Raw genomic sequence first — 13,498 nt, 5'->3', positions numbered from 1 at the left:
TTACTTGACGCCGAAGTGAATCTACTCTAATATAGGTGACCTAGTCGGTGACCATCTCCAAGATAAAGGTTCTTGTTTGGTTCAACTTTTAGTTGCATGCTTTCTTGGAACCACTCATTCTTCATCTAGTTGAAAATTCCTTGAAAATATTATGATAAATTCTCTGAGAACATTGGCTAAATATTTGTGAAAGTTTTCATTGTCAATATGGTCAAGAATGTTTTTGCCAAAATTTTGTTTGCAATTCGGTCCCTTCGAAGTGGGAAAATCGGTTCTACCGATACAGTAGATATACTGCCAAGAGCTTCTTTGGTACCACCATATGAACCTCTTCGACTCTATAATTTCTCCTAGTGCCCTAAGATCATTTCTGGTTCTATCGATTTACTTTGCCTCGGAGCTACCGACTTTTTCCACTACTTGTGTTCTTTTCCATTTTCCTGACATATGTTAGTAAATGTTCTCAATGACTCTTACTCTCAAGGGTACCTTACCCTTTGAACCTTTTTGAAAATAAAAACCAAAAGGGGAGAAATATCAAAGATCATACTTGATAAATGGGGAGAAATATTAAAGAGGGAGATATATCAATGCTTATGGCTTACCCAAAGGGGGAGAAATGTCATTAAGGGGGAGAGAGTAGACCAAATTCATTTTATCTTTAAAGGAGAGAGAAAATGTGATTCAGATCTGATTGTCTATTTGTGTTAGGCTTGGCTCAGCCTACCTACTCCCAATATCTACATGCTAAGATTCAAGGGAGAGGAAGAACTACAAATCCATACTTAGGGGGGAAAGTTCTAAATGTTCTTGGAGACATATCTATCCTAACAAACAGGGGGAGAAATATCAATCATAAAATGTTATTTTCAATATGTCTTCCATGTCTTGGTATTATTGAAGCTCTTAGCATCTTTATGATAGATTTTTTTATCTAATCTTGTTTTCTCAAGTATATTTCTACTCTCAAGATGCTCAAGAACTTCAAGCTAAATATATGCGTCATATCCTTGGTCGAGATGATCTCCTGCTTCTTGCACATATTGTTTGCAAGAGTGAATCTTGAACATGGAGATAATCCATTTCACATACGTTTGATGCATGTAGCCAAGATACACATGACTTATCATGTCCTTTCTATTATGTGTATGTCCATGTATTCCAAGCAACTATCCTCTAAAAAGGATTGCACGCATCTAGGGGAGCACGTCTTAGTCGTGTCTCTCAAAGCCTTCACATATCTCTGCATATCTTAATCTGAAGCTTTGTTTATATATTGTCATCAATTACCAAAAAGGGGGAGATTGAAAGCACATATGCCCCTTGGTGGTTTTGATAATTCATGGTAACATACATTGTCTCTTGGACTAATAGTTTACCTAGTTTATTTTAGACATAGTCCACAGAGAGGATTGGCTAAGGATTGTAAGGAGAATACCCAAGAAAAGAAGAAGAAGGAAAGGAATATGATTGTCCAAGCTTCAAGATTCAAGACTCTACATTTTACATTTTGTGAGAAATCACTTTTGAGTTCATAGAAAAGCCAATACTATTAAAAGGGGGTGAGGTATCTATGATGATCTGGTTGCTTAAGTGCTTAGAGGTAGCCTCCAAAAATACTAATCCATTCTCCTAAAAAACTACTATGTCCAAGAAAAATCCAAAATCGATGCCACCAGCAAATTTCATTCGGCCCCACCGATTTTACCCTAGACAAACCGAGAGCCAAACCCTAACCATCTCGGTACTACCAAGTCCATTTTTGGTGCAACCGAAAATAGTGGCAAACCTATTAATGTCGATTTGATTAAAATCAGAATTTCTGATTTTAGCAAATAGGTGTCACCGAGTTTACTATATGCCTAGGACAACCAAAGTTGGACCGACCGACATTTCTATATTGGTCTCACCGAAACGCCGAAAGTTGCCACATTTTGCACTAGTCGGTGCAACCAAGTTTTTTGCTTCGGTTACACCCAGTTGGGCAATAATGTTGTAATGGTTGTATTTTTGGAGATGCCTATATATACCCATCCACCAGCCTCTTGTAAGTAGAGGAAGCACTGAGAACATTCAAACACTTGCCTCATACATTTTTGTGAGAGAGAGCCACCTACTCATGTGTTGAGATCAAGATATGCCATTCCTACCACATGAATCTTGATTTCTAGCCTCCCCAAGTTGCTTTCCACCCAATCAATCTCTTCTACCCAAGCCAAATCTGTGAGAGAGTGATTGAGTGTTGAGGAGACTATCTTTTGAAGCACAAGAGCAAGGAGTTCATCATACTTACCACATCTATTGCATTTTGGAGGGTGCTGCCTCCTAGATTGGTTAGGTGTCACTTGGGAGCCTCCTACTCCGTGTTGTGGAGTTGAATCAAGAAGTTTGTACGGGCAACGAGATCGCCTACTTCATGAAGATCTACCCTAAGTAAGGCTAGTACTCCATGGACGTAGGCCACATGATGGAATATACAAGGTTGGTTTTCCGTGGACCCCTTATGAATGGAGCCCTCCATGGACTCTCGCGACCGTTACCCTCTGTGGGTTGAAGTTTCCATTAACGTGGACGTACAATAGCACCACCTATCGGAACCACGGGAAAAATCTTTGTGTCTCCAATTTCGTTCGGTATTCCTACCTCTACTCCTTACATATGCTTGCGTTACTTTCCGTTGCCATATTTGCTAATTAGCATGTGTTGGGTGTACTAGACTTGTTAGAATTGCTAAAAAATTGTCAACCAATAAAATTAGGAAAAGGTTAGGTTTTAATTTGTCAAGTAGTCTATTCATCCCCCCTCTAGACGTCCCTTCTAGTGATCCCACACGAGTCCGTACCGAAATATACTTGGTGAACCAAAGCACGTACACACTCAGATAGCACCCATATATTTCTTTTCGTTCTAGAGAGCCTTTACTTCTACCTAGTGTTGTATTCTACAAAGGTGGTTGTACCATCTTGGCCGATACTCTCGGTGCAACCACCGCCCCAAGGGTGATTCCCTCGAGTAGTAGTGCTCCACGTAGTGGCGAGGCAGATGTACCGTTGTTCCTCAGGTGGTTGTGCCACCTCGGACTTTGCCACTACAAGGAGTGATAGGTGGTTGTACCGGCCAAACTACCGGCCCAACCACAATAGTCGGGTGACTTCATTCTGTTGCCTAGTAGAGAAATAAAGTTGGCTGCAACAATCCCTTGTGAGCTTGAAGTAGTCATCTCCTCTAAACAATGGTTTTCGCATGCAAAAACCGGCGACGAAACCATGGCTCATTTGAAAAGGTTGTGTCCAAAGCAAATTAGTCCTTTTGTAGTAGTCGTGCACCGCAGACCGTATCCCGATTGATCACTCTTCTTCCTTTGATTGAGCCCTTGAAGTTGACAATCCGATCCACTTGTCGGTCCTTTTCCTCTTGCATCCTCATGAGCATGATCAAGTCCACTTCTTCGCCCTAATTTGACGAATCGAAGAACCCGTCTTAAATCATTTGATCAAGATTCATCGGTCCATACTCCTCGTCCGATGAAGCATCTGAATTCATCATTTTCCATCAAAAAAAGTCACAAAAAACCGGGTCGGGAAACGTGTCAAACACATAGAATGCAAGGGGCAACCCAAAAATTGCTAGATATACCGCGGTGGCGTCCGGGCCGGTTACGACATCCCAAGCTATGAGGAAGGAAGAGCGAAGTTTTGTGCCGATGCTGTCCGTGCAGATGCTCGAAATGGGTGCGGAGTGCGGGTGAGAACGGAGAAGCGACATGGACGTCACGGAGGAGCAAGAAGAGAATAGAGCAAATAGGTGAAAATGTAAATTTGATGCAATTTATGATGCGGTAGGCGTGCGAGGCGAACACGTCTGGATGCGCCTCGGCGCCCCATATCCATCCTAGATTTGGGCTCGATACGAGGGTTGCCGGTTAGCCCAAACGTTTGAGGCCCGTTTAAAACGGTTATCTGAATCGTATTTCTGTGATCGGTTAGTGATTTGGACGTCTATCCGAATGTTTGAGACGGGTTTGAGTGCGTCCTTATGTAGATGCTCTTAGATGCTTCTCCAGCACCATGACATAGCCTAATTTTTAGCGCCGCTACTCCTACGTGGACCAAACGTGTGAGACTAGAGATGAGTGATAGAGACACGCTCGACAGGAGTTGCTAGCAGAAGTGGCGGCTGCGGTACCCTTGGCAAACCTCTAAATAGAAGAAAACTGAGAAGCGTAAAGAATACGTAAAAGCTTTTTTTGTGGGGCCATGGATGTCCTAGACAGATACATCATCGTAGCCTGCACAAGAGACCCGTGACGAGGACTTCAACGACACTAGGCGCCCGAAGCCTCTCATGGCGACGTAAGACGCTTGCACCCCGAAGAAGTCATTGGTGCCAAGACCGTTGTCCCTAAGGTTGTAAGCGGGGCGGGATATCCCGCTGGGCCGCCAAGCCGCCCCGCATATCAGGCCCGCAAAGTGCCAGCGGGCTGATCGCATCGTTTGTAGCGGGTTGAAACGGCCACATCGCTTTGTCCAGCGGGAGCCGCATATCCCGCATCCTCTTTGACAAAAAAACCTAATCCTCCAATCCTCTCGATTGGGAAACTTCCCACGGCGCCGCCACATTCGCCCACCTGACATCCCATCGGCCGTCATTGACGCCCTCCATGGCCTGCTCCTCTCCGCCTTCTCCTCGGGAACGAGGACTGCCGGCGCCCGCGTTCACCACCTGCGATTGGCCGGCTCGCCGCTGCCCCGCGCCTGCGACATCGCACTCCCACAGCTGCTCACGACGAGCTGTGCCGTCCTCCCCGTCCTCCGGACCCGCAGCCACCCTTCCCCATGGGTCCCCCATCGCGAATCCACCCCCATATCGCCCCCACCCTTACATCGCCAGCGATCCTCCCACGACCTACAGTAAGGAATTTCCCTAGCCTGCTTAGCCAGATTCATAGGATTTAGTCAATATGGCTCCATATACAGTTAATCGGAAGAGCATTGCTATTTTAGAGTATCGATTTATAATGGGTCTGTCCTTGTTGCCTTGATGTGGTATTGGATGATATAGTCTCACTGCGGCATGAGAGTTAATGGATTTAGGAGACAATATCCAAATTGGAACCGGAAGAGCATTGCTATTTGAGAGTACCGATTTTCTTAATTCTCTGCTCAGCACTTGTTCGAGAGAGTAGGAAACAAGCATCCCTTCTTTTATTACTTGCACACAAGATCTAAGTTGGAACTTCTATGCTGAAATAGTTGGTAAAGAGTATGGTGCATTAACTTGTGCCTGAACTTGCCAATATCTAGTGAGGTGTACTAGTAGACTGATCCTGTGTTTAATCTTAGAAACTTCTTGTGGAGCAAGTGCTCATGTATGTGTTTGCTTGGGTGTAGGTTCCTTTGCATTACTGTGATATACGGTCTGACGAACTTTTTGTTTATCTAGCAACCATGGTGGGGTCGATGGCCGCTCTGCCTCCATCTCCTCATCGGAACTACCCTACGGAAATCCTCGATGGAGATGTTGTCCCTCCATCGCCTCCCTTACGCATTCAAGATATTGTTTCTCACCAAGGGCATGCGTCAATTGAAGAAGTTGGTGCAGCTACAACACTTTGCTCCCTTTATCCACAGACCCAAGATCCTCACCAAGGTACATGTTGCAATCAGGTTACTCATTAGTTTTTGTTCTTCCTACAATATATTACATATAGCTGGCAATCAGGTTACTCATTAGTTTTTGTTCTTCCTAAAATATATTAACATATAACTGGTTGAGTTATCCAGATTCTTGTGTGTAGGATGTGGAGTCTCACGAGAAAAACAAAGAATCCCAAAACCCCCACTAAGGAAGAGGCTGAGGTCGCCGTTAGTGGTGCCCGTACTGGGATCTCCAGGGGTAAATGTCGTGTTATCTCAGGCATCACCAAGATTCGGTGTGAAATGATCGTCGCCGACAGCACCTCAGATTCCTCGTAAGTTTTAATGTCTATATTTTGTACATACGTTTAATTTTAATGTCAATTGTGCGCATATCTGAACTTGAAATAAAATATTTCTTCATCTCAAATTTCATAGGTCTTTCACGTAGAAACAAAAAACGGAAACTTAAATCTGAAATCTGGAATGATTTTGATCTTGTGTATGATGGCAACAAACTCAAGGAAGCCAATTGTAAACATTGCAAGAGAATTTTTGTGGTTGCAAGAAAAGCTGGTACTGGTGAATGCATTAGGCATTTGTTAGTTTGTGAGGAAAGAGCTAAGGTCAATGAGTTTCTCGACTCAATTAAATCAACCATGCCTCAACCTAATCCAAAAAGTGTAGAAAAATGGAACTATGACCCTGAGAGAGCTCATTGGGAGTTGGTGAGGATGATCGTCGTCCATGAATTGCCATTTTCCATAGTGGAATATGATGGATTTAGGCGATTCGTGCATAGTCTGAATCCCACATTTGAGGTGGTGTCTAGGACGACAATAAAACTTGATGGAATTATGCTATTTGAAGAATAAAGGACAAGACTTCAAGAGGCTATACATAACTTGACCTCTCGTATGTCTCCTTAACAACCGACATGTGTACTTCAAGTCGAGTAGTGAGCTATATGTGTATAACATGCCATTTTGTTAGTGACAACTGGAAATTGCAGGAAAGAGTGATCTGGTTTTACAAGGCAAAAACACCACATGATGGAGCAAATTTATTTAATATCATGTTAGAATGCATCCAAGACTGGGGTTTGACAACGAAGATTTTCTCCATCACTCTAGACAAGCATCAAACAACAACTCTTGTGTGGGATTCATCAAATCCAATTTGCTAGAAAAGAGTTTGCTATCTTGTAAAGGAGATCTTTTACATGGTCGATGTGCATCTCATGTCATCAACATTATGGTCCAAGATGGGTTGGAGGTTACTTGCAAGGCAGTGGATAATATCAGGGAAAGCATCAAGTTTGTTAGAAGCTCCCCCACTCGGAAACAAAAATTCATAAAAATAGTTGCACAAGAAGGCATTACTTGCAGAAAGAACCTATCTCTAGACGTCGTTACACGGTGGAATTCAACGCATTTGATGATCAAAATAGCCCTAGAGTATAGGAGAGCATTCACAGCTATGAAGTCGCAAGATACAACATTCACATGTCTACCTACAAATGTTGAATGGGAAACGGCAGAATCTGTTTGCAGCTTCTTAGAGGTTTTCCTCGACGCGACTATGGTGGTGTCCGGTACATTATATCCAACAACTCATTTGTATTTCCAGAACTTTGGAAAATTCATCTAACATTGCAAAGAGCGACCGAACATAAGAATGCTGTCATCAAATCTATGGCTGAAGCAATGCAAAAGAAGTTCATAAAGTATTGGAAGCTGTCACACTTGAGCATTTGTCTTCGAGTCATACTCGACCCAAGGTACAAGTTCAAATTCTTGTAGTTTTGCTTGAAATCTGGACTTGAAAGTGAAGCAACAAGATATGTTGTTGAACACTCAAATGAATTAATCTGAGTATACTCTAACATCTCTGGAATTAATCTAATGTCTCCACCGAAGGAAGAACACTCAGTGACTATAAGACGAGAATGGTAGAAACCACTATAGAGGCATTAATCTGTCTACAAGACTGGTTGCGACCTCGCGGTAACAAGCTCTTTTTTTAGTGATATTTAGCATTCTTTGGTGTATTGACGATAAAACTTTAACATCTCTTTCTCTCATTCCAGGAACGAAACCCGTCGATACGATAATAAACGATGTTATTTATGGACCGCGTGCCCATATTGATGCACATTGATTGCAACATTAGGTAAGCCTAATCTTGAAATACATATAGTCATTCACTCATTTCTATATTTATGTTTGGTGCACTCTAATCGGTTGAGGTTCTGGGACACTATTTTCCTCCTTTTTTAGTGCACACTTGTTGTCACAATGATATCCTAATTGCATGATATATTGCCTCAACTTGATATTGTTGCTGTCAGAAGTTACGTACATTGCATACCTTGTGTTAAAATGGATCGACTCAAGGAAAATTGTCAATGATTCAAAATTAAATTACACAAACATGATTCAAATTCAATACGTTGCAACACTAGGACATCAACTAGGAAACTGGAAGCTCGTGTTGAGTGAGTCACAATGCTTTTCTAGAACATGAGATACATAACAACTTGTTCTGCTCTCGAGTTTAGTGTGGTCGTGGAATTCTTTTCTAGAAGATGAGATACATAACAACTTGTTCTGCTCTCGACTGTATTCTAATTTCATCCAATGTCTAAGTATGTTATATCATATTCATATGCAAAACCTCCATGGAGCATATCCGAAGACCCTTAGTATCAGTAGCCGTATTAGGCTGAGAAGATCAAGCTTTTTGTACAAGCGACGAAGCATCTCAAGCTACTTGATTTAATCGATTAATCTGATTTGGAATAGCCATTTTTCATGTTTTGGGTCCAGCCGTATTAGAATTATTCATGTTCAGTTTTCTGAATGAGCAAAATGTTTCAGAATTCAGAGAGTTCTCTTGTTGTATATTGTTTCCTGAATATGTTTTTCTATGTGCACGCTGCTGTCGGCTGAAACCAAACAGCTGACAGTGATACATGTGCTCTTGGACTCTTGTGATAGCTGTGTGATGTAGTAAAACGTTGGGATTGTGTATAGTGCATGGCGGGTCTTTGCGGGCTGCCGCATTGTCCGCTAATAATTAAGCGAAATGAGGTGGACAGGCGAGGTGTCCCGCTAAATATTTTTGCTCCTGCTTTTGCGTCTCGCGGACAGCCGCATCCCACCCCGCTTACAACCTGAGTTGTCCCTCAGAACCCGAAGTATTGGGTTGTCGCAGTGAGTGATGGAGATGCCGTCGTTTGAGAAGGGCAGGGCGCACTTTTAAATTCAGACCTACTTTTAGATACAAGAATAATCTTTGCATTCATAAACATTTTTAAATACGTAAATATTTTTTCATGATTGTGAGCAGTTTACAAATTCATGAACATTTTCTATAGATTCATGAATAATTTTCAAATTCTTGATCGTTTTTGAGCAGTTTAGAAATTCAAAATCTTTTCTCAAATTCATGTATATTTTTGTGAATTTTTTATTTTTCTTATATTCATAAACCTTTTCCTAATTCATGAAGTTGCTTTGAATAAATGAAAAAAATTTCCTACATAATTTGGAATTCATGAATTTTCTTTGAATTAACACTTTTTTTGAAATATGCAACCAGTTTTCAGGTTCACGGAATATTTACTTTTTATGATTTTCTTTTTCGAATTCACGTTTTTTAAATACGTTTTTTTCAAAATTATGATTTTTTATCCAAATTCAATAACTTTTTTCTTATTAATAGTTTTTAATCAAAATTAAAGCGACCAGTATAATAAAACGAACCTGTGCTTTCTCTGCCCATATTTGTTGGGCCGACCTCATGTAGATCGGGGGCGTGATCGGGAGCTTGTGGCGCTAGCAACCGTGCGCTATAGCCCAGCCTCGAGCTCGGGGACCTCCTATTCAGGACAAATCCTATTCGCTGCAGCGCTCCTCTAAATGGGCCGGCCCATGTAAAAAATGCATTGGTTAATAAAAATTTGAAAAAAGTTCACAGAATTTTAAAAAGTTCGTAATTGCAAAAAAGATTCAATTATTATGGAAAAGTTCAGCGATTTTTGAAAAGCATGTACATGGTTTTTAAAAAATGTCACAGAACTCAAACAAAAAAGAATCATCGATTTTGCAAAAAGTTCATCAATATTTAAAAACAGTTCACTGATTTTGAAAAAAGTTCATCAAATTTTAAAAACAGTTCACTGAATTTGAAAAACGTTCATGAATTTTACATTATGTTCATCGATTTTCAAAAATGTTCATGAATTTCCAAAACAAAATCATCGATTTTCAAAAAAGTTTGCCGATTTAAAGAAAACATGGGCTAAAAAAAGTTCATGAAAGATCCCTACATGGGCTAGCCCATTGTGGAGCGCTGCAGCCGCCGGTTAGCAAATTTTGCGTTTAACCGGCGCCAGTGCCGCTAAAAAGGTTTTACCAACGCCGGTTAGAGTGCATTTTTCTTAACCGGCGCGTGCAGCGTTCGCTCATAGTCCGGCCGAGCGGGAGGGATATTTTTTCTGTTTTGTGAAGTTTCTAGAAGCTTCCTAGATGGCTTTGTTCATTGAGGTTTTTTCACGACTGGTTTTTCTTGGTTTTTTTTCTTTACTATTTTTATTACTTTTTCATTTCAAATTTAATTTTTTATATAATTTTTAGTTTTTTTGAAAATGGCAGCCTTTTTTTGTTTAACCTTTTTTCAAACGAACAAACTTTTTTCCAAATCAATGAACACTTTTCAAAAGTTTACGAATATTTTATAGAAATTCTATGAACATTTTTGAATACCGATGAACAATTTTCAAAATTTTATGATTTGTATTAAATTTGTTCAACTTTTTTGTAATAGATGAGTTTTTTTCATAAATTATGAACTTTTTAAAGATTTGTAAACTTTTGTTTTTGGGAAATGATCTTTAGCAAAAATTCAAATTCGTGAACTAATTTTCAAAATCCATGAACTTTTGAAAACAAAATTGACCTTTTTTTATCATTGTGAATTTATTCAAGTTCATGAACTTTTCTTTTAAAATTTGTGAACCAATTTTCGCTTTTATGAACTTTTTGTGTTCATCCTTTTTTTTGGTTTATTGTAAAAAAATCAGCCCTGAAACTGGACCGGCCCATTTTGCACGGCGTATGAGCGCAGGTTCTCCTAACCCGTCCTTAAGGCGCCGGCTAGGTGCTTCGTGCATGTTGCGCGAAATCATTAATTAGGTAGTACACCTTCTAAGGATTACTCCTACCTCCACAGGTTGCGACAAATGACGCACTGCATGCGTGTCACTTGTCGTAAACCGGGAGTTTTCCCTTTTTTCGTAGATCCGTTTTTTCAAAACGTTTTGTCTTCTAAACCGTGTGTCCAAAACTCGAACCGTTTTCACCGTTGGCTTTCTCGCGTCGAGATCTTCAAAACTAGATCCTATGTTGATAGATTTTGACGGAAAAAAAAATTATGCAAAAAACTGGATGAAAAAACCGTGCCTCACGTGATAGAAAAAAAAACAAAAAACGTGGGTTTTCCCTTTTCGAGAGGCACGGGTCGTGCTTATCGCGGGGGAAAAACCGTGCCTCTCGCGTAAGCAAAAGCGTACCTCTCGCGAAAAAAGAGAGCAAAAAACGTGTTTTTTCCGTTTTCGGGAGAGGCACGGACGTGTCTCTCGCAAAGGCAAAATCGTGCCTTTGTGGAAGAAAAACCGTGCCTCTCGCAAAAAAACAAAAAACAAAATACATATTTTTTTTCCTTTTGGGAGAGGCACGGGGGTGCCTCTCGCAAAGGCAAACCCGTGCCTTTCACGGAAGCAAAATCGCGCCTCCCGCAAAAAAAGGGAAAACACGTTTTTTTCCTTTCCGAAAGGCTCGAACGTGCCTCTCGCGAAGGCAAAACCGTGCCTCTCGCAAAAAAAGAAAACACATCTATTTTCCTTTCCGAGAGGCACGGCCGTGCCTCTCGCGCTGGCAAAACCGTGCCTCTCGCAAAAAAAGAAAACACATCTATTTTCCTTTCCGAGAGGCATGGCCGTGCCTCTCGCGAAGGCAAACCCGTGCCTCTTGCTGAAGCAAAAGGTGCCTCTCACAAAAAAAACGAGTTTTTTCGCGTAAAAACAACGCGTCTTTTCGCTATTTTTTTCCCGTCCAAAAGTTACGAAAGAACGGTAAAAAACCATAACTCAAAAGAAATCATAAAAAACCACTCAAAAAAGGCGTATACCCGTGCGAATTGTTTTTTCGAAAGGAACACTCAGAGCGCGACACGTGGCGGCGACTGGAAACGCGGCAAATGACGGCGCGCGGGAGCGATCGCTGAAAGGCGACGCGGTTTTTTTTTTGGCAAGTTAAGAGGTGACGTTTGGTTAAACTAGGCAATCCGTGTGTCCGCCAAACAGACTGAAAGACTTGATAGTCCACAGCCCACCATGTATTCAACTCTAAGTCGGGCTGTAAGCGTGAAACACAACACGACGCAGACAAGAAAACCCCGACTCGACAGCCTGTCCTTTTAAGTAGAGCTGCGGGTACGCGCCTGAAAATCGGGACCAAAATCGATGGAGCAGCATACTCCTTCGCATCCCGAAGAAATCACGCTGAACGACGACATCCTGACCGAGATACTCCTTCGCGTGCCGCCCAAAACCATCCTCCGCGCCCGTGCCGTCAGCAAGCACTGGCGTCACATCGCCACCCGCCCCTGTTTCCTCACAGCCTACTCGCTCCGACGCCCGCCGGAGATCGTCGAGATCATCCGGCTCGACCGAGGCGATTAGCCAGCCGACGGCGAAAGCCGCAGGAATAGCAAATAAGACAAGATCAAAGTAGAAGTCTGCGCCTTCTCATTTACGGCCTCAGACGACGGCTTGGAGTTGAAGGTGAAGAATCGACAACTCCTCTGCTATGATCCTACCTGTCACGTCCAAAATGCGATCCTATCATCAATTTGGCAAGAAGGCCTCGTCAGGAATAGAAGCGCATCTTCGTGTCGCAAGAATGGATATCGATACAAGTACATGTACTGAAAAAAAGAGATATATACATAATTGGCTTACACCTGCCACAAGCTACATCAGAGTCACATCAGTACATTACATAATCATCAAAAGTAAGAGCAGGGTCCGACTACGGACGAAAACAAACGAGAAAATAAGAACAACGTCCATCCTTGCTATCCCACGCTGCCGGCCTGGAACCCATCCTAAATCGATGAAGAAGAAGAAGAACAAGCAACTCCAAATGAACAATCAACGCGCTCGTGTCAAGTAACCTTTACCTGTACCTGCAACTGGTGTTGTAGTAATCTGTGAGCCACAGGGGACTCAGCAATCTCATTTCCAAAGATATCAAGACTAGCAAAGCTTAATGGGTGAGGCATGGTTAAGTGGTGAGGTTGTAGCAGCGGCTAAGCATATATTTGGTGGCTAAATTTACGAGTACAAGAAATAAGAGGGGGAAGATCTACGCATAGCGGACGTGAACTATGGATGATCAAATGAATGATCCTGAACACCTACCTACGTCAGACATAACCCCACCGTGTCCTCGATCGGAGAAGGAACTCACGAAAGAGACAGTCACGGTTACGCACACAGTTGGCAAGTTTTATTTAAGTTGACTTCAAATTATCTAGAACCAGTGTTAAACAAAGTTTCCACGTTGCCACATAACCGCGGGCACGACTTTCCAAAAAGATTTAACCCTGCAGGGGTGCTCCAACTAGTCCATCACAAATTACCACAAGCCGCATAAAAATCCTCAATCACGAAGCTCGCGATCTCGTCGGATTTCCTAGTGGAAAACCTCAACTCTGAGATTACCCAAAGCATCACCGGAATCCCGATGCACGAGATATCTCGTCAAAGGTAAAACTAATCCAGCAAGGCCGCCCGG

The sequence above is a fragment of the Hordeum vulgare genome, chromosome 5H, assembly GCF_904849725.1.
Source record: "Hordeum vulgare subsp. vulgare chromosome 5H, MorexV3_pseudomolecules_assembly, whole genome shotgun sequence".
NCBI classification, from domain to species: Eukaryota; Viridiplantae; Streptophyta; class Magnoliopsida; order Poales; family Poaceae; genus Hordeum; species Hordeum vulgare.
This window is presented reverse-complemented; position numbering follows the sequence as displayed.